We start from the raw sequence: 21,115 nt of genomic DNA, 5'->3' as shown, positions 1-21,115 counted from the left end.
AAGGAGGATTCCCTTAAGGAAAGGATTGATAGATTTAATTTAAGTAAAAACAAACAAAAAACAAAACAAAACAAAAAACCCAGCATAAATGAAACTAAAATGAAAGCAAGAAATTAGGGAAAATATCTGCAACACATATGGCAAATTTATGTCTTTCTTATAAAAGAAATAATAAGAGTTGTGTGCAAGGATGTATGTGAATTTTATAATACTAATAAATTAGACAATTTCGTTTATGGAATGACCAAAAATGAATAGCATACACTTATTACAAAATTAGGTTGTGAATTAATACTTTAAAAACAGCATATTCATGAGTGGATCAAAAAACTGTGGTACATTTACACAATGGAATACTACACAGCAGAAAGAACTACTACCTTTTGCAACACGATGGATGGAACCGCAGAGTATTATGCTAAGCAAAATAAGCCAGTTAGTGAAAGACAAATAACATATAATCTCACCTATAAGGGGAATCTAATGAACAAAATAAACTAATGAGCAAAATAGAACCAGAGGCACAGAAACATGGAACAGACTGACAGTGACCAGAGGGGAGGAGGGAGAGAGATAATGGTGGAAAGAAAGGTAAGGGACCAGTCAAGGAACATGTATGAATGATCCATGGACATGGACATGCTCATGGATGGGACAAATCGATATTGTTAAAATGTCCATTAAATGCAATCCCTATCAAAATATCAATGACTTTTCCCATAGAAGCAGAAAACCAACCCTAAAATTTGTATGTTCTACAAACAACTCTAAATAGCCAAGGAAATCTTGAGGGAAAAAATCAACGATGGAGGCATTGTGCTCCCTGATTTCAAACTAAATCATAAAGCTCTGGTAGTAAAAACAGTAGGGTATAGACATAAAAACAGACACATAGATCAATGCAACAGAATAGAGAGCTCAGAAATAAACCCACACATATCTGGTCCATTAATTTATAACAAAGGAGTCAAGAATACACAATGGGGTAAAGACAGTCTCGTCAAGAAATGGTGTTTGGGAAAACTATACGGCCACATGCAAAAGAATCAAACTGGACTACTTTCTCACACCACAAAAATTAACTCAAAATAGTTTAAAAAACTGTATATAAAGATCTGCAAGTATAAAGCTAGAAGAAAATATAGTGGTAAGTTCCTTGATATCAGGCTTAGAGATGGATTTTTTAAAAAAATATATTAATCCAAAAGCAAAGGCAACAAAAGTAAAAATAAACAAGGGGTACTACATCACACTGAAAACTTCTACACAGCAAAGAAATCCATCAGCAAAATGAAAAGGCAATCTACTAAATGGGGCTAATATCCAAAATATATAAAGAACTCATACAATTCAACAGCCGGAAAAAAAAAAAAAGCCTAAATAATCTGATGAAAAAATGGGTTAAGGATCTGAATAGACATTTTTCCGAAGAAGATATACTAATAATGGTCAACAGGTACATAAAAAAATGCTGAACATCACTAACCACCAGGGAAATGGAAGTCAGAGCCACAATGAGATATCACTTCACACCTATTAGAATGGCTATCTTCAAAAAGACAGGAAACAAGTGCTGATGAGGATGTGGAGGAAAGGGACCCTTTACATACTGTTGGTAGCAATGTATATTGGCACAACCACCATGGAAAACAATATGGAGGTTTCACAGAAAATTAAAAATAGAACACATGACCCAGCAATCCTACCTCCAGGTATTTATCCCAAGAAAATGAAAACATGAACTCAAAAAGATATATGCATCCCATGTTCTCTGCAGCATTATTTACAACTTAGGTTGCATAAACAACCTAAATGTACACCAACAGATGAATGGGTAAAGTAAATGTGGCATATATATACAATGTAATATTCAGCCATAAAGAATGAAATCTTGCCATTTGCCGTCATGGATCCTCCTTGAGGGCATTGTGCTAAGTAAAATAAGTTAGAGAAAGACAAATACCATATGATATCACTTACATGTGGAATCTTAAAAAAACAAAACAAAACAAAAAAACACCCCAACTCACACAGAAAGCAGACTGGTGTTTGCAGAAAGCAGAGTTCTGTGAGTGGGCAAAATAAGTGAAAGGGATCAAAAGGTACAAACTTCCAGTTGTAAAATAGGTACAAACTTCCAGTTGTAAAATAAGTAAGTCACAGGGATATAATGTACAGTATGGGGACTAGTTAATAAAACTGTGTTGTGTATTTGAAAGTTGCTAAGAGTAATTCTTAAAAGTTCTCATCATAAGAAAAAAAATACGCAATGGTGCATGGAGACAATGTGAACTAGACTTATGAACATTTCATAATATATGTAAATTAGATATTACACTGTGCACTTGAAATTAATATAAAGTTTAATATTAGTTATACCTCATTAAAATTTTTAAAGAATAAAATAAAGGAGTTCACTGACAGAATAAAATTATTTTCCTACCCTAATTTTAAAAAATTGCAATATCCTCTATTCTGTCCCAGCATCAACCACCTTACTCAAACTGCCCTATTGTTTCCATACACTTCCCACCTTCTACCATACTGCATGATTTTTCTTACGATGGTTATTATCTGTTTCTCTATAGAACATTGATAGAAACCTAATGAGAAATGGTTGTATGAACAAATGGTTGTATATGGGTGGATACATTGAAAAAAAGAAAAAAAGAAAAATTTACCAAAGTACAAATTGGTACTCTTTTTAGATGGTATGATTATGGGTGATTATTATTTTCTTCTTATATTTCCCTAGATTGTAAATGTTTTATGCAATGAACATGGAAAGCTTTGATAATTAAGAAAATGTGTGTGTACATATGTATATGTTAAAAAGAATATTAAACTAGATTTCTTAGGTAAATCATTACCCCTGAATCACTTTAGACAGTCTACGCTTTCAAAGAACTCCTGGGGAGATGATTTTACAGTCTTTCTCATCAACCTGTGCCAGGGTTTACCATCTCTGCGAGTGGAGACCTATTTCTATCTGACTTCGCTCGGCTTGCCACAGGCAAGATTAGTTGTGTCTGTGGGTCTACTGTCAGGCAGCTGGACATGTGTTGAAGGCAAGGAAAAACAGAAGGGAGACATTTTTTTTTTACAGTGATGGAATAATGACAATGAAAAGAAAGCTAAGTAGGAGAGAATGGAGAGGAAGTGACAATTACAAGTAGCAGACATTTACTGACCCTCTTTTATGTGCTAACACCTGATGGGTGCCATGCTGAGCGCTAAGTTTGCAGAAAGGTGAGTGTAACAGAGTCCCTGCCTTGAAGGAGTTTATAACATGGCAGGGGGGCTCATGGTCTAATGTTTATGCCTAGTATCCTCTCATAACCTCAGCAGGCATTTTTTATTCTAGGCATTAAGTGGGCAGTTGCTGGGGGTGCAGCTAAGTGTAATTACACTGTTGGGATATTGGAAAAGGTGTCTGATTACTTTCAGTTTTACTTCTATGGACTCTCCCTCTGTATACACTATCTGGTGTCTTTTAAAGAACTTTTTGCTTATAGGTATCAGAGAGAGATAGCAAGGAAGGAGGGGAGAGAGTGAGAGCAAGAGAGCGAGAGAGCGAGAGAGAGTCATTGATTTGTTGTTCCACTTAGTTACACATTCATTTGTTGATTCTTGTATGTGCCCTGCTCTGGGATGGAACCTGCAACCTGGTGTATTGGGATGATGCTCTAACCAACTGAGCTACCCAGCCAGGACAATGGTGTCTTTTCACCTCATTTTAATCCTTGACTAGCGTTTCCTGAGCACAATTATAACACATGCTGGAAAGATTTCAAAATAACTGTAAGAGTGGATTACGTGAAAGGTAAACATGTAAATCTGGAATGGAAGAGAGAAGTACGTTACGATTCTAGAGCCAAACATAAATAATTTACAGTTTGGTCGTTTGAGGTATGTGGTCCCAGGGTCTTTCTCTTTCTCGCTCGGAAACAGAATTGTTTGCAAGGCTGGTGGAAAATAAAACCTTCCTGCTTTCTGCGAGATGATAAAAACTAAGCTGGTTAGTGTCAGTCATAGAATGTTTTTGATAATTACCATTCATAGTTTTCTTCAAAAGAACCTAAGTTTTTTTTTATTTTACCTCCTATTTCTAGTTCTTCGCACTTTCCCGAAGCTGTGTGGCCAACATCAGCATTACAAGCTATATCTGAGTTCCGTCAGTTCTCATAACAACTGTGTCTTGGCTCTGACTTTGATCGTACTTCACTTTTACATCCAGATAAAATGTATTTCCTCAGGCACCAGTGCCACCAGTCCCGCTGATCTATCTGCAGCCGTCGTGTGCCCTGTCCTTTCTGCTGTGCTGCGCACGCCCTCTACAGGTGATTCTGTTCCTGCCCTGGCCTCTCCAGCCACTGTGGCTCGGCAAAATGGGAACTGGAGTCAGAAGGCTTGGGGTCTGGTCCCAGACTTTCTGCTTCCTTTCTGTGGCTTGCGTTAAATTGTTTAAAACCTTAAACCTACCTGGCTGTAAGCATTAAACACAAGAGCAAACAAAAGAATGCTTTGCAAACTGAAATCAGAAATATACTCTTTCTGTTTCATTTTGGGGTGTGGGGGGGTAGTTTCTTGAATCTCCCTTTGCTCCTTCCCATCAAAAGGCATTGTCTTCATTTTACATACTCCTCTAGAAAAGGGAACCCTTGTGCACTGTTGGTGGAAATTTAAATTGATGTAGCCACTATGGAAAATAGTATGGAAGGTCCTCAAAAAGTTAAAATAGAACTACTATATGATCCAGCAATACCATTTTAGAACATTTATATGAAGGAATCCAAAACACTAATTTGAAAGACATAAGCACCTTTATGTTAACTGCAGCATTATATATTTACAATTGCCAAGATAGTGAAGCAGCCCAAGTGTCCATCAATAGACAAATGAATAAAGAAGGGGTGGTACATATACACAATGGAATATTACTCAGCCATAAAAAAGTGAAATCTTGCCATTTGTGACAACATGGATGGACCGAGAGGGCATCATGATAAATGAAGTCAGAGAAAGACAAATACCATATAATTTCATTTATATGTGAGACCTAAACAAAATAAATGAACCAAAGAAAAACAAGCTCATATATACAGAAAACATTTTGATGATTGCCAGATGGGAGGAGTGTTGGGGAACTAACTGGGTGAAAAAGGATAAAATTAACATGTACAAATCGCCAGTTCTAAAAGCAGTCACGGGGATGTCAAGAACAGCAGAGGGAATACAGTCAATAATATTGTAATGACTGTGTGTGTATAGTACCAGGTGGGTACTAGACTTAACTTAGTAAGTTATATAAATGTCTAATCACCATGTTGTACTCCTGAAACTAAAATATTGTATGTCAACTGTAATTTAACATTTTTTAAATAAAAAATGAAGATACTTCTCTAGCCCTTTTTCACCTAGTTAATGTGTACTCTGCCCTCAAATTCCATCCTAACCATCCCTACTCCAGGAAGCCCCCCTGACCTCTTATGGGGGCAATTTCCTCTTAAAATATGCTTAGTAATGCCATGAACCTTTCCTCCTTAGGTACAACTTTCCACTGATCTGTAAGCTTGTTTGATTTTCAGATGTCACTGGAGCTCAGGAAGCAGACAGCATGGATTCTGATCCTGAGTGATGCTTACAGCCATATGACATTGAGCAATGTAATGAATGCACCTTTGCGCCTGAGATCCTGCACCTGTAAACGAAAGATATTTGCAGTGCGTACCACAAGGGACTGTGGTGAGAATTAAATGTCGGTACATATACACCACACCCCCCATGAGCTTGGAGGCTCCATCAGGAGCTCTTTCAAGTGCTTTGTCTTTCAAGTGCAAGCACAGGGCCTAGCTTAGGATAAGTGCTTCCTAAAGATTTGTTGAATGTAATAATAAATATTCCACTTAATGGATCTAAATTCTAACACTCTTCTTATCTTAAAACATTGGGATCATTTCTATTCCACTATCCATGTTATATTAAGTCATGTAAATATGAAAAAGCAGAGGGCTTAAAATCAAACCTTTGGGAAGATAATTTCCCTAAAATTGCAGGGAAATCACTGGTTACTATTTGTATACACCGTGAACTTCCGTTCAGTTGGGTACTGCCTAGGTAGTTATTTGTGCTACCTAGAAATATAATTGTAAACATTTACTGGAATAGAAAGAATTCTGCTAGGCATTTTGGATAATAGAATAAGACACAGGGGGATCTGAGGAGAAGTCTGCTGAGGGCTTCTGGAAAAGGTTTTTCTCCCTAATTACTATTACTGTAATAATAATAATTGATAAACACTTTTTCTGCCTTAATATTGTGTTGGTGAATGTGATGCCTGGAGCCACAGCAACCTCCTTGGGACTTATGGGTAAAATCCAACATACTAGACATATTATGACAGAAAGACGCAAAGAAGCTGGGCTTCTGATGACATCTCTAACCATTGCGCTCACCTTCCAGGTGTGCGAGAAAATAAACACGCTTGTTGCTAATGGCCTTTAGTGGACTATTCTGTTACAAGCAGTTAAAAAATCTGTGTGTTGTATTCGTGTCCCTTGGCCACCACACTGCAAGACCAAACAGTATCAACTAAGCAACTTATTTTCAAAATGGGCCTGCATGAATCAGTGACATCTTTAGAACACGGCACCAAATTAGCCTGTGGGAGTAAGGAATTGCGGGTTCCACTATTTCAGTTCTGGCATCAACTGGTGAAGTGACTGGCACTGAACAAGTCATGTAACCTCCTCCGTGTGCAATTTCATTACCTGTAACATGAGGGATTTGCATTGAGAAAGCACTACAGTCCCTTTCATCAGCATTCTCTGATTCTGTGTTTATAGTAGTGTCAAGAGCTGAGCTCCCCCAGAAAGCAGACTGAATCAGAGATAAGCGTGGAGGAGGTTTATTAGGGAGTGCTCTTGGGATCCTCGCTGTGGAGGGGGTGGGACAGATGCAGAATTGGCCAGAGGGAGAAAAAGAGCTGTCATGCAATCTCACTGGAGGCTGAGGCGGGGATGTAGGAGTGAGGAGGCCTTCTTACCCCACATCAGGGAGTCACTGGAGAGGCCCTTAGCAAGAGTATGCAACCTCAGGTGGAGTGTCTCTCTCCAGCAAAGACAACCCATGGAAGGGGCTGGGGGCTGAGGCTTTCTGAGGGGAGCACTCCCAGTGAGCAGAGAATCTGTTTTCACTCCCGAAGGTGACCTGAATAATGCACCGCAGCAACAAAGTTTACCTGTGTTGACAACATAAGATTGATCTCTTTCCATTTGCATCACTGAACAAAAAAGAGTCAGTATAAACATATCCAGACCTTCATAAAAGTAGAGACAAGTGTATCATAAGCTCCCATCTATCCATCTCCCAGTCTCGGTAATGACCCACATTCTACCATCCTGGCATCATGGATTCCCCACCTCTACGCTTTCCCTCTGCTGGACTATTTTAACGCAAACTCAAAATATTATAATAATCACTTATGATTTATTTAACTCAACATAATATGGGGTGTCCATATATGACTCTAATCTTAAGAGGTTTCCACGTATTAAAATATTTTAAATCACAATATCAACATACAGCCTCCCCCACCCCTGGCTCCGTGAGTTCATTTAAAGGGCTTCTCCTATAGCCCTGAAGAAACACCCTAAGGCCAGGAGTTCTCACTTGCCCCCCATCTCTTTCACCCTGTAGCAGGCAACCAAGAAGAGTTAGCCCGGGAGCACTGGGTCCTAGGGTGCCATTAGCAGCCAAGCCGATTGGGGGTCCCCAGTGAGTAGTATGCTTTGCCACCAGTGTTGACATGAACAATGGCAAGTTGTGAAGCATTACTTAGTAAATGATGACTGTTGGTTCCCAAGGTCAGTAGATCCCAGTTTAAAAATAGTATTTGTTTTAGCTATGCCCTCACTTTTCAAAAATTCTTCCAACATAATGGCCCCATTCAATCATTCTCATTTCTAAACAACCGTGTCCACTGACACTTCTAATAAAAAGGAGGGTCTCAGTCCCATTGCCATAAAAGGGGTCCCAGACCAACAGGGATCACTAACAAAATGAAGGTCTGATTCCTCTTAAAAGTGAACAGGGAGGTGCAGAAAAGCAGACAGTGGGGGAAAGTTCAGATTGCATGCATCTCCTGAACTACACGTTATCTCAGGAATTCACATGAGGGATCTGCTACTTACTTTGTTTTCCAGAATATGTAGCTTTAACCCAGCGTTGTTTTGTCCCTTGTGTGAAGCCCGCCTGCAAAGCTAGACAAATGTTTTTGCATTCTTAAGTGATAGTTGAGAAGCGTGAAGGCCTGAGAGACGGCCCCACCCTGCATCTCTGTCCAGGAGCATGGCAATTGGTCATTTATGGAGTGCACCCTGTTCTGTGGGCAGAATACAGAGCATGCGCATTAGGCAGGACACATGAGGACCTGAGACTGCAGTCCGTCCTAAAAGGCTTATGGTTCAATTATGAGGAAAAGCCACGAAAGCATGGCAATCCAATAAGAATAGTTACTTGGAAGCACAAAAATAAACAGATTATCATATATGTGGATACAAAATCTGGAAACTTCTTTATGGCAATAGGCATTTAGGAACCTGGTGAGAATATTATATGTCCATATATCACCTTCGTGCAGTCCAAGAAATTTAGTTTTTTCTTGTGCTGCCTAAAACATTGTTCAAATAACAAATTGAAGGCTTAAAATTCAAAAGATGTGAAATATACTAGGGGGAGTGAAATACCAGCCTTATATAGTACTCCCAGGATGCTCATGAAAGTTTTTTATTTGGAAGCATATGTTTCAAGGTCACAAAGTGGAATATAGTTTTAATAACTCTTCTAAGATCCAATACTCTTGAGACTGGGTAAAGACTGGAGAAATTATTTTGCTTCTAAGAAATAAAGACTTGGAACTTTAGATGGAAAAATCTAAAGAAAAATATTAGCAGACCAAACCCAACAATATAAGATATACAACATGATCAAGTTGAGGGTTTTTTCTAGGTTGCAAGGTTAATTTAACATTAGAAAATCAGTTACAGAAGTTCATCACAGTAATAGAGAAACCATGTGATTTTAAGAAATAAGACAAAGTTCCTTACTATTATTAATTCTACTGAACCTTTGTTCAGTAAAGATAGGGCAAGAAAAATACATAAAAGGTATAAAAAACTGGAAAGCAACAAAATTATCCATAGGCTCAGATAAAACCATTGTATAGAAAAAATAATTGATAAAGAATTACAAAAAGTAGGATGACTGTAATAAAAAAACAACAAATAAATCAAAGGATAAAAAAAAGAATTACAAGTTGCTGGATAAAAAAGAAATCAATGTACAGAAAACAACTGCATTTCTATACTCCAGAAATAAGTAGTTAAATATAAAATTTTTTAAAAGATGCCATTAATATATCATCAAAAGTATATTCTTGTAATAAACTTATGGAAAGATATGCAAAACTCCTATGAAGAAAATTATAAAGTTTTTTGAAATACATTAGAGAAAGCTTATCAAATTACATACCATATTCATAAATTGAAAAGTTCAACATCATTGAGGTGTTAGTGTTCCTCCCCTGATTGATATTTATATGCAATATGATTCCAATATAAATCCTCAAAGCTTTTTTCCTATAAAACTGACAAGCTAATACTAATATTTACATAGAAAATCAAGGGGACAAGAGGGAACTTAATAGATATCACCATTTACAATAAAGATACAATGATTGATTCAGTATGTTATTGATTTAGGGATAGATAAATTAATCAAAGAACAGAACAGAGCACCCAGAAGACACACACACAGTTTATGATAGTAGCCACTACATTCAGAAACTATTCAATAAATCATGCTGAGACAATTGAATATCCATATGATAAAATATAAAATTGGGTCTGTGCATTACGCCACACATGAAAATCAACTCCAGGTAGATTAAAGACTTAAATGTGCAAGGTAAAATTATAAAACTCTTAGATGACACTAGAAGACTATCTTTATATCCTAGGATCAGGGGAGGGTTTCTTAAATAACACACAACATACTCTGCAAACTATATAGACAAAGATTGATCAGTTAAACTACATTAAAACTAAGAACCTCAGTTCATCAAATTTACCATTAAGACAGTGAAAGTACATGCCACTATCTTTAAAAGAAGATATTTGCAAAGTATATAACTAACCATGGGAAATGGGCAATGGAAAACAGGCCCTTTGCAGAAGAGGAAATCCAGATGGCCAAGGGAAAAACGTGCAGCCTTATTTGTAATCGGATAAATGCAAGTATTGGGTTGGCCAAAAAGTCTGTTTAGTTTTTTCTGTAAAATAAGACACGCTTTTCATTTTCACCAATAACTTCATTGACTTGGATATTTTGAATAAGTTGGCTATCTCCCACTATTGGCTTCTAGTGGGTAGAGGCAGGGGTGCTGCTAAACATCTTCCAATGCATAAGACAGCCCAACAGCAAAGAATTACTTGGCCAAAACATCAATAGTACCAAGGAACTTCACAAATCACTTTTGACACATTTGGTCAGTCACAGCAGCTTCTCCATATACTGCACAAATCTTTTTTTGCATTTCAGTTGTATTTTTACCTTTCTTGAAATAATAAAGCATAATATGCTGAAAATGTTGTATATTTTCTTCCATCTTCAATATTAAAATGGCTGCACAAGAATTCGGTTTGGGTGTTTTTTTAATGCATGCTGATATGACAACTGTCACAATACAATCTAACAAAATAGTTTTTAATGAAGGTAAAAACAACTGAGCAGTACGAGAGCCATAGTATGGAAAAAACAAATGGACTTTTTAGCCAACCCAATACAAACTCACAATAAAGATCCATTTTGTTACCATTAAATTGGCTAAAAAAAATCTGACAATATCAAATATGTGAAGGTGTGCACAATTTTTATATATGCTGCTAGTGAGAGAGTAGATCCGTACATCCAGTATGGAAAACAAATGGCATTATCAGTAAATAAAGATTCACATACTTTATATGACCTTATGGGTACCTTGTGACCCAGTAATTTCACTTCCAGCTAACTACCCTAGGCATAGAGAATCCTGGAGTGACCACCAGGAGAAATGTGCAAAAATGTTCACAGTGGCACTCTCTGTGATGGGAGAAATTAGAAATAACCCAAATGTCCTCCAGCTATAGACAGCACAAACACAGAAGTGAACATGAATAAATTATATCGTGCTACAATGCAGCAAAATGGATGACTTTTAGGAACATAATGTTACTTCCAAACAAGCCATAAAGAAAATATATAATAGGATTCTGTATATTAAGTTAAAAAATATACAGAAATCTAAAAAACACATTTTTACAGGTGGAAACACACAGAAGAATTACATAGTAAAGTAGTAAGGGACTGCTGATTGAAACTTCAGGATGGGAGTGGATGGGGATCAGGGAGGGACATGATCACAGAGAAGTTGAGGATCTTATACAGGAAACAGTTAAGTTCTTTACTTACACAAGTATTCATCATATTGTTTTCTTTACACCTTACATATATTTTAAATATCCTTTTGCATCAACTTAATAGTCTACAAATCTTTAAAAAGAGAGATACTGACATATAGCGATCTTTACATGGATTAAATCTAATTTCTGGTTTTTAAGAGAATACTTTCCTATAGAAATCATTTCCTGACATTAATATTGGAATAGAATTAAAAGTAAATAAATCCTCGTTATCTCAATAAACATGACAGAAAATCATCAAAGGGGAACTTGGGGCAGAGGAGGAGAGAGAATAAAACAACCAGCCGCCCACAAGAAGCCAAAGTCTCCCTTGGAAAACCAGCCAGTGAGACACACATCCCCCGGCAGACAGTGCCTTTCATTCGCGATAAGGCGGTAAATTCTCCTGCCCAGCCTGGAGTTCAGTGTAAACAGCGCAGACAGAGCCTGAGGGACCGCAGAGAGAGAAATGGCTTGGCTCTGGCTACTTCTCCTCTGGGGGGAATGCTCACTATCCACTGCTGAATCACAAAATGCAAACTCTTCACATCTTCCCTCTGTGGTGCCCCTTTGGTATGGAGACTATTGGGGGTGCAGGGAGAGGGCAGGGTGGGGGCACTACCTCGCTGGGGCCCAGGCTTCTCTGGACAGTGTGGCCTTGGGTCCTGGGGTCCCGGCAGGGCCACAGCTCCGGTCAGGCTGCAGCAGCTCCATTCTAGCTCCACAGGCCTGGCCACGCAGCCTGGACTACACTTCATCTTAGGCGCTGGGACGGACCACATGTGCCTTCCTAACGGGCCCTGGTGAATAAAAACATGGAGACTATTCCAGAGCTGCTCCAGGGCTTTTTGCTGGAGAATGAGAAAGACTGACACACTGGGCATGGAGCTGATGGACACTTCCTTCTACGTTCATGGGGAGGTTAAAGCACATCTTGCCGTTCATTTGGGGGCCTTGTGATCCTTCATTGAGAACGAAACACACCACCCTCACCACCGTGTACAGCAAGGAAACGATGCAGCTTAGGGGAGAGCAGGCTGCCTGTCTGGCCAGAGCCAGCCCGAAACTGTTCCGATAGCAGTTGGCAGTAACAGCCCAGCCTGTCAGCTACAGCACTTAAAGCTGATGGATATGTATTATTTTTGTTGGGAAAAAAAAAATCCATTCTACCATTAATGACTCCTGGAGTGTTAGCTCAAATATTTTCTTTTATATTAAAATAAAAGATGATTTAGAAAGGTTTCTCATGGCTTCTCAGTAACTTAGGCCAGTATACATGTTTTAAATCAACTTTGAGGTATAAATTACATACAATAAAATGCACTCATGTTAAGTGTACAGTTTTATAAATTTAATTTGTGCAACTACTACAATTAAGTTGGAGAACATTTCTGACACTCCCAAAAGTCCCCCTGTTCCTTCTGAGTTCATTGTCCCCTTCTGCTGTGTCCCCGGCCTCGGGCAATCTCTGATCTGCCATTATGGGTTAGTTTTGCCCTTTAAAGTATTTTAAGTAAATAAAATCAGTCAATATATTTTAAGTTCAAGGATTCCTCCATTCCGATAAACTCCCTTTCTGAGCTGCTCACCTGATTCTCAATGCTCCAAGTGGTGAGACATTGCTTTGTTTTGTTTCCTGGTGCTGTTTCCTGCTTCAGTATATGTGCCCCCAAGGCAACACCTCTGGTCTGATTTTAAATGTAAGGACCAGGAAAGGTCAAGATTTCTAACTTGAAGTGAAAATGCATATGACTCATAGTGATATTAAAAACAAAAAAACAAAACACTCCATCATACTTCTTACACACGAGTTAACTGGACAAGCTGTCCAACCCCAAAGCCATGACTGCAAGGGTCGGCTTCTGGGGTGGGGGTGGGGTTGCGACAGATCTATTTACAATATCCACAAATAGAACAAAGCAGAAAATGTAGACAGATCAGACGATTACAAAATAGTGAAAAATAAAAATCTGTCCATTGGAATTACCTATACAAATGTCCCCTCTGTACAGTCACTGGCAGGGGCGCCACTGGGGGTTCTCTCTCCATTTGTCAAACACCTTCTGAGGTTTTGGGAGTAATTTAAGTGCATTCCACTGATTGCCAAAGCTTCCCAGTCCAGGTAGCACAGAAGTCTCCCCACACTGAGGTTCCTTCTGTTCACAGTGATGTCTTTCTAGGTACAAAGATTCTTAGGAACTCAGGAATGGACTTGTCTCCTAGCACAATTTTCACCTCTTTCCTCTATCTTTCAGGCCATTAGCTGTGGAGACTCTGAAGGGCTGAAGTCAGAAGATCAGAGGGCTTCATCCCAGCATGGCAGAAAAGGACGATGCAGACTGTTGCGCGCCCTTCTATTTTTGTTGCCCCCGCGTATCTATTTTCATGGCAATTAAACTCTAGTGCCCTCACTTATCTCTGTTGGCTAATGTTCTTAACTCCACCAGTCCCAAAGGGAATAATCCCAAATCTCAAGCCTGTGCTGTATTAAAGACCCATGAATGCTTAATCAGAGCAAACAGAGGATTTGGTTTGTATATACAGCAAATCTCATGTCTTTTATGTTCAGAGAGCAGGACTAAAAGAAGAAAATGACGATAAATCATTTCAAGAAAGAGCATAACCGAAATGTTGTATGTTTATTTAAAGCTTCATATAATCATTTGTCTAGAGCTACAGCCCAGCTTCAGAAAGTGAGCTGCCACAATGAGGTTTGGAGGCCTGCAGTGTTCAAGAGCCAAAGACGTACAGCCTCCTCCCCAGACTGGCTTATGGGGAGAATGATAAGCTCTTAAGTAGAACCAAAGCATCCAAGAGGGTAGTGCAACAGTAACACTAAGCTATGATATTTTAAAAACGGTTTTTTTTTTGTTTTTTTTTTTTGTTAAGGTATTGGGTTACACAAAAACCTAAGATGGTTTTAAACAGAGTAAAAGGATGTGACTTTTTTTGGTTTGAGTTGAAGTGAAAAATCCAAGTTGATGTCATCCTTAAGTGTGCTTCCAGCAAAAAGAAAAATAACAGTATGAGTGGGTGGTGAGGTGGGGGATTTGGTTGCCTGGGAATGCACTTCCATTCTGTTCTAGGTATTTACAAAGTCAGAGGATACGTGCAGATTTAGAGAGAGGGCAGGCTCTGGCTTCAGGCTGCCTGTGTTTGCAATCTGATTCTGCCACTTCTTGGCTGAACTGCACGGGCAACCCCTCTCTTTCCCTCAGTGTTCTCCTCTGTAAACTGGACTGATGAAAGGACCGGCCTCGGAGAACTGCTGCAAAGATTAAACACATCTGGAGTGCTTAAAAAGTGCCTGGCCCCTAAAAAGTAAGACGTGGCTTTTTGGAACACAGCATGAAGCAAACCTCAGCCATGGTTTCACTAGAAGGCCATGATGGGAAGGGATTGACAAGGAGTAGCCTTGAATGCCAGGTTTCCTGGAGAGAGGGAGTGAAATTATTCTCAGATTGCTTCTAATATGAAGGGTAAATACAACTCTGTTCCGACATTACCTCAAAACCATGATGTATAAATCCAGAACAAATGCTTATTTTATACATCTGCACTGCCTTTTAAGGTGAGCATTCCTTTCTCCTTAATTTAGAACTCCACAGAACCAGTGAGGACATTGTGAGAGCTTCCTTGATGTGCCACGGGTGGTTACGATGGTGCCACAAGTATCAAGGAAGCGCAGAAAACCCAATTTCTTTAAGAGACAGAATGCTGCCAACATCCATGAGCTCAAAGTCTGACCTGCAGCAATATCTTAACAGCTGCATTAAATTCCTCACAATAACCTGCCTACAGCCGATGACGTCCTAAATTTTCTTTTTTTCCTAATTGAGTCATTTGATTGTGAGGAGTGGGGGGAACCCTGATGAACTTACAACTCTGTCATAACCAAAGAGATGTTGGTGGGTGGTGATGAGTTTTATTATGTAAACACTGATGCATAGTAATCTCTGCGTTCATACATTTCATAGATACTGAGACATTTAAAGGAATTGTCCATAGGAAGGGAACACAGTTTATCAGTAATTAGGAGAACTGATTCTTAGGAAGGAAACAGATCTATGGAATATACAATGTAACCTCAAAAAATTCTTATAAATTTCTGCCATTTGTAAGAATATTAATAAAAATTTCAATGTAACCCAAAGGGGAAGTGCTGTTGCATCAGGCTCATTGCAGCAGATGTAGCCCTTCCATGTCAGAAAGGGGAGGGTCTATAATGCTGTGCCATGGCACCTGCTGGTAATGGACTGTTGCTCTTATTTTTCCCAGATCAAGTCATAGTGTATATGTATATGATGGTGCATTTCTTGTTAAGAAAAATAAGGACTCGTTTTTTAAAAATCATGTCCTTCAGCTGTGATCAATGTGTTATTAATGATAAATATACTTGTTTAATCCAGAACTTTCAAACCCTATTTTTAAGACATTTGAGCAGTAGGATAATGCGCCTGGTGCCTTGGTTTTTCCATTTTCCTTTAATTTGCTTGGGTGTAAAGGTCAAGTTTTCCTACAAAAATCTTATCAATATTTATATTTGTGTTAAAAAGTATCAAGGAAGCAAAATTGTAAAGCCTCTACCTTTCTGAGGCTCGTAATCCATAGGCAGATATACTGTCGGCAGCCGTCCGTCTCAAGAGACGATGGTGTAGCTTCTTAAGAGTCTATCTGCACCACCGAGAATGGTTGTGCAGTCCGACTCGGGAGTGACACGGTATCTGTCTCCTCCCGTGTTGAATCGACATCTTGCGATGACGCTGGAGTGTCCTCTCCAGTGAAGCTGAAGCTACAGAGCCTGGGCAGGGTGATATGGAGGGTCTGCTGTTGCCCATGCAGCAGACCCCCCCTCTCTTCGCAGCTGAAGGGTCCAAGGGAAAGACGGAGTCAATACAGCTTGGCTTCAGGTGCGCCGCAGGAGTTGCCGGTGTTGACTACAACGTCAAACCGCCTTAGGGACTCCGGCTCCGGATTTTCTGTCGGGGTTTACTCCCTTAGCCTTTCCCCTGAAGAGGTATGCCGCAAGGCAGCGGAGGTTTTTTGGAGTCAGAGTTTTCCTTCTCTGATGTGCCCTGACTGGAAGATCGAACCAGCGACACTTAGCTCGCAGGCCGACGCTCAATCCACTGAGCCAAACCAGCCAGGCAGATATAAGATATAACCATATAAACCATTTCACAACAAAATATACATAACTTTTCAACTACATTTTTGAAGAGACTTAACTATTGGACATATTATTAATTCTTTATAAAATTCACTGGAAATGACATTTGCTGGCGAGTTCACTTCCCAGGGAGAGAGTTGGTAGAAGAGAGAACGTAGAACTTCGCTCAAAGGATGAGAAGGAGGAGGGATAAGACTAGAGGTATGGTTCAAGACCGACATTCATCCACCCGGCAAATATTTATTGAGCTTCTACTACACGCCAGGTGCCGTGCTAATTTACGAGGTGCTGGGTGAGCAGGCTGGATGCACAGGCCCAGTCCTTGCCTCTGAGAGCTATTAAAAACAACAGGCTCAAAATGAGTCACTTAGCTAAGCCCGGAGTCCCCAAACGGAGACTTAATTACAGCTTCTGCTTTCCCAGAAATGGAATTGTAAGCCAGTGAATTAGGAATTGCCCGGTCAGCACTAGTCAGGTACTCTACCGGAGAGGCTCCTGCCAGGCCCTAAACCAGCGGTTCTCAACCTGTGGGTTGTGATCCCTTTGGGGGTCCAACGACTCTTTCACAGGGGTTGCGTAAGACCATCGGAAAACACATGTATAATTGCATATTGTTTTTGTGATTAATCACTATGCTTCAGTTATGGTTGGGGGTCACCACAACATGAGGGACTGTATTAAAGGGTCGCGGCATTAGGAAGGTAGAGAACCACTGCCCTAAACAAAGGTAACCTTGTAACAACTGGCCCTTTTGCTTCACATGACTTCCTTGTCCCTGCTCTTTCTGCCCCTGGAAGTCCTTCGTTTTGTACAGCTCCTTTCTATCTGCTATATTACATGCTGCCTGATTCCAATCAATTTTTGCTCAAATAAACTTAATTTCCAATGTGCTTCAATTTATCTTTTAACACAGTTTACAAAGAAAAAATAACTTTTAAAGGAAAATAAATATTTTTTGTTAACTCACTCCTTTAGCTATGTCAAGTAGGGGCCCCTACTTCATTTTCTCTCTTCTCCCCTATTTCCAGTTCCTGTCCTCACTCAGGAACGCAGGGCCTCATGTGTTCTTCACCTTTCTCTCTAGTAAAAAATTGTTCTCATGTACAGCTGGACACATCACATAAAAGACTGAGAAGACTAAAGGGCTGTCTCCCACAGGAGATATATTTTAACTGGAGATGAGTAATAGTGAGCGATGTAATTCCAGCTACCAGCAAGGTTGCCCAGGAGGTAGTTTTGGTGTGAGGGTGTGGTGGCGAGGGTTGCAGAGAGCTTTCCCCTCCCCTCACCCCTGCAAACACATCCCCAGGCAAATCCACCAACAAGTGCTGATTTATTAAAGACCTAACAATTCTTTAAAATTGCTTGAGTTTTTTCAGGCATCAACTAACTTGTCTGCCTCAAAGTACTTCTCAGAAGTCATTTAGATAAATAAAAATATAAGGATGAAAATCTTTGAGCAGCTTTTACTCTGTTCATATACCTTGTAAGATCTTGTAGTTGGTTTCTTACTCCTTGTTTCTTTGAGCATTTAATATATCATCTTTTTATTGGGGGACAATTTTTAAATTAAAAAATATCAGTAAAAGATACTTTTAAATATTTTCACCAAGTAAGGCCAGTGCTAGAATTATCTTTGCAGTAGAGCATGGGGATGAATGTAGGGCTCTTGGTTACGGTGTCCTCAACTGTACTTAAGTTTTACCACTTAAACTGCATGGCTTTAAACAAGTTCTTCAACCTCTTTAAGCAGCAGCTTTCTCATATATAAAATGAGGGTAGCATCTGTCTTATTAGATTGGCATAAGAAGTTGATGAACAGATGCATATAAAATGCCGAGCACTGATGAAGGGCTTCCTGATTATTAGCTAGTACTCATTCTTTTATCTAGCAAGAATTTCTTACCTACCCTGTACTAGGCATTGTTTTAGGTGTTGGGCTATAGCAGTGAAAATGTGCCTGGTCTCAGGAAGACTGTGTTCTAGTTGGAGTTTACAAGCAATAATTACAGAAATATACAACATATCAGGGGGTACTACGTGCTATGAAAGAAACCAAAGCCAAGGAAGGAGAGAGAGAGTATTGGCTGGGAATAGGAGTTATTGCAAAGAGGATGTCAGGGTAGGGCTCTCTGATATCTAAGCAGAAACCCAGCCTGAGGAGAGGTAGTGAGCCACCTGGATACCTGGAAGAAAACTGAAAGAAAGAGGCTGAGGTCAGTACCACAGGATATGAGTCTAGGAGCTCCAGAACTTGCTTTCTCTTTGCCAGGTCCACTTTTTGGCCGCTCCGTGTCTTTTGGCCTGCCTACTCTCTTCACTGCTCTTTAATTTCCTCACTTATGAAATGCAGACACTTTAATGTGTTTCCTTGGAACTGTTGGAAGGGCTTGAGAGATAGAATCTTGGGTGAGCTTTCAAGAATGAGCCCCAGAGTCAACCCACAGAGCTATGCCTGTACTAGGAGGAGGCGGCTGCATGGAAACCGAGAAGCTTCCACCGCCGCTGCTGGCTCTAGAATTGATTTACATCTGTAGAAATCCGCACCAGCAACTGACTACTCTGCTTCAGGTGCCTTGCTAAGCTAGGTACTACCCACCTCTCAATGACAGTCACGTTTCCCCAACCCTGAGCCTGAAAACCTCTGGGTCATTTTAAAACCCAACCAACCTGCATAAAAGCAGGTATTCTGAGTTGCAAGATGCCTCAGAACAGACTTGGACATGCTCTTCAAACACGGGCAGACTATTGCTGGAGAGAGTTGATAGATACAGGTTAATCATGTCAAATCATTGCACAATGGTAAAAATTATGATATCCAGTTTGTCTGTAATCCAAATTTGATGCCAGTAATGGCTTCCAAGTAAACTCATTATCAGTCTAAATCATAAATATGTCAAAACTAGTGTCAGCATCTACTATTAGGCCAAGTGTAAGCATGTTTAAGCAAGGGGCTGGAGTTTCTCTTAGCTGGAGCATTATTTAATGAGAAATCATTTGATTTTCTCTTATGCACCAAAGCTACACCTCCTGTAGTACAGCCCAACTTCTCAGGGGGGTCTCGAAGAGAAGGAACCTTACAATCATTCAATGTAGTCAGCAGAAAGTTCTCAGTGCTTTGGAACAGCTGGGGCTTGGGCAGGGATCTCCGAGAATCATGGAACAGGTACATAATTATTTTACACACAGTGGCCCTGCCCACTAGTGTCTATGGCTTAATCAATATCCTGCAATCTAGGATTATTCACAATAGCCAAGATATGCAAACAGCCTAAGTTTCCTTCAGTGGAGAATTGGATAAAGAAGACATGGCATGTATATACAATGGAATCGTCGGCAGCCGTCCGTCTCGAGAGACGATGGTGTAGCTTCTTAAGAGTCTATCTGCACCGCCGAGAATGGCTGTGCAGTCCGACTCGGGAGTGACACGGTATCTGTCTCCTCCCATGTTGAATCGATGACGCTGGAGTGTCCTCTCCAGTGAAGCTGAAGCTACAGAGCCTGGACAGGGTGATATGGAGGGTCTGCTGTTGCCCATGCAGCAGACCCCCCCTCTCTTCGCAGCTGAAGGGTCCAAGGGAAAGACGGAGTCAATACAGCTTGGCTTCAGGTGTGCCGCAGGAGTTGCCAGTGTTGACTACCACGTCAAACCGCCTTAGGGACTCCGGCTCCGGATTTTCTGTCGGGGTTTACTCCCTTAGCCTTTCCCCTGAAGAGGTATGCCGCAAGGCAGCGGAGGTTTTTTGGAGTCAGAGTTTTCCTTCTCTGATGTGCCCTGACTGGAAGATCGAACCAGCGACACTTAGCTCGCAGGCCGACACTCAATCCACTGAGCCAAACCAGCCAGGGCTATACAATGGAATACTGTTCAGGAATATAAAAGGATGAAATATTGCCATGTGTGACAATATGAATGGATCTTGAGAGTATTATGCTAAGTGAAATAAGTCAGACAGAAAGGGACAAAAACCATACAACTTCACTCATATGTGGGATATAAGAAAGAAAGCAACAAATAAATTAAAAAAATCATAGGCACAGACAACAATGTGGTAGTTATCAGAGGGGAAGGAGGGTGGGGGTAGGTAGGAGAGGGAAAAAGGGATCAAATATATGGTGATAGAAGGAGATCTAACTTTGGGTGGTAAGCACACAATGTAATATATAGAATTGTACACTTGAAACATATACTATTATTAACTGGTGTTACCGCAATAAATTATATTTTAAAATACCCTGGAATCTTTCCAGGTTAGTAGGTCCTCCTCTTGGAAAGAGATGAAGCAGGAAACGGGCAGAGAAGGAAAGAGCAAGAGGTGTCCTGAAAGAAAGAAAGAGGGCCTAGAACTCTGCCCTGCTACTACCACAGTGTGGCAAGGCCTGGTTAGAAGAAGTACTGCACATATCACCGCCCTCCTGGAATTATCCAAGTCCTTCAAAAGTAGCA

This window comes from Furipterus horrens, unplaced genomic scaffold (assembly GCF_987537825.1).
Source record: "Furipterus horrens unplaced genomic scaffold, mFurHor1.1.pri manual_scaffold_5, whole genome shotgun sequence".
NCBI lineage: Eukaryota > Metazoa > Chordata > Mammalia > Chiroptera > Furipteridae > Furipterus > Furipterus horrens.
The sequence above is the reverse complement of the archived record's forward strand: the minus strand, read 5'-3'. Positions refer to the sequence as shown.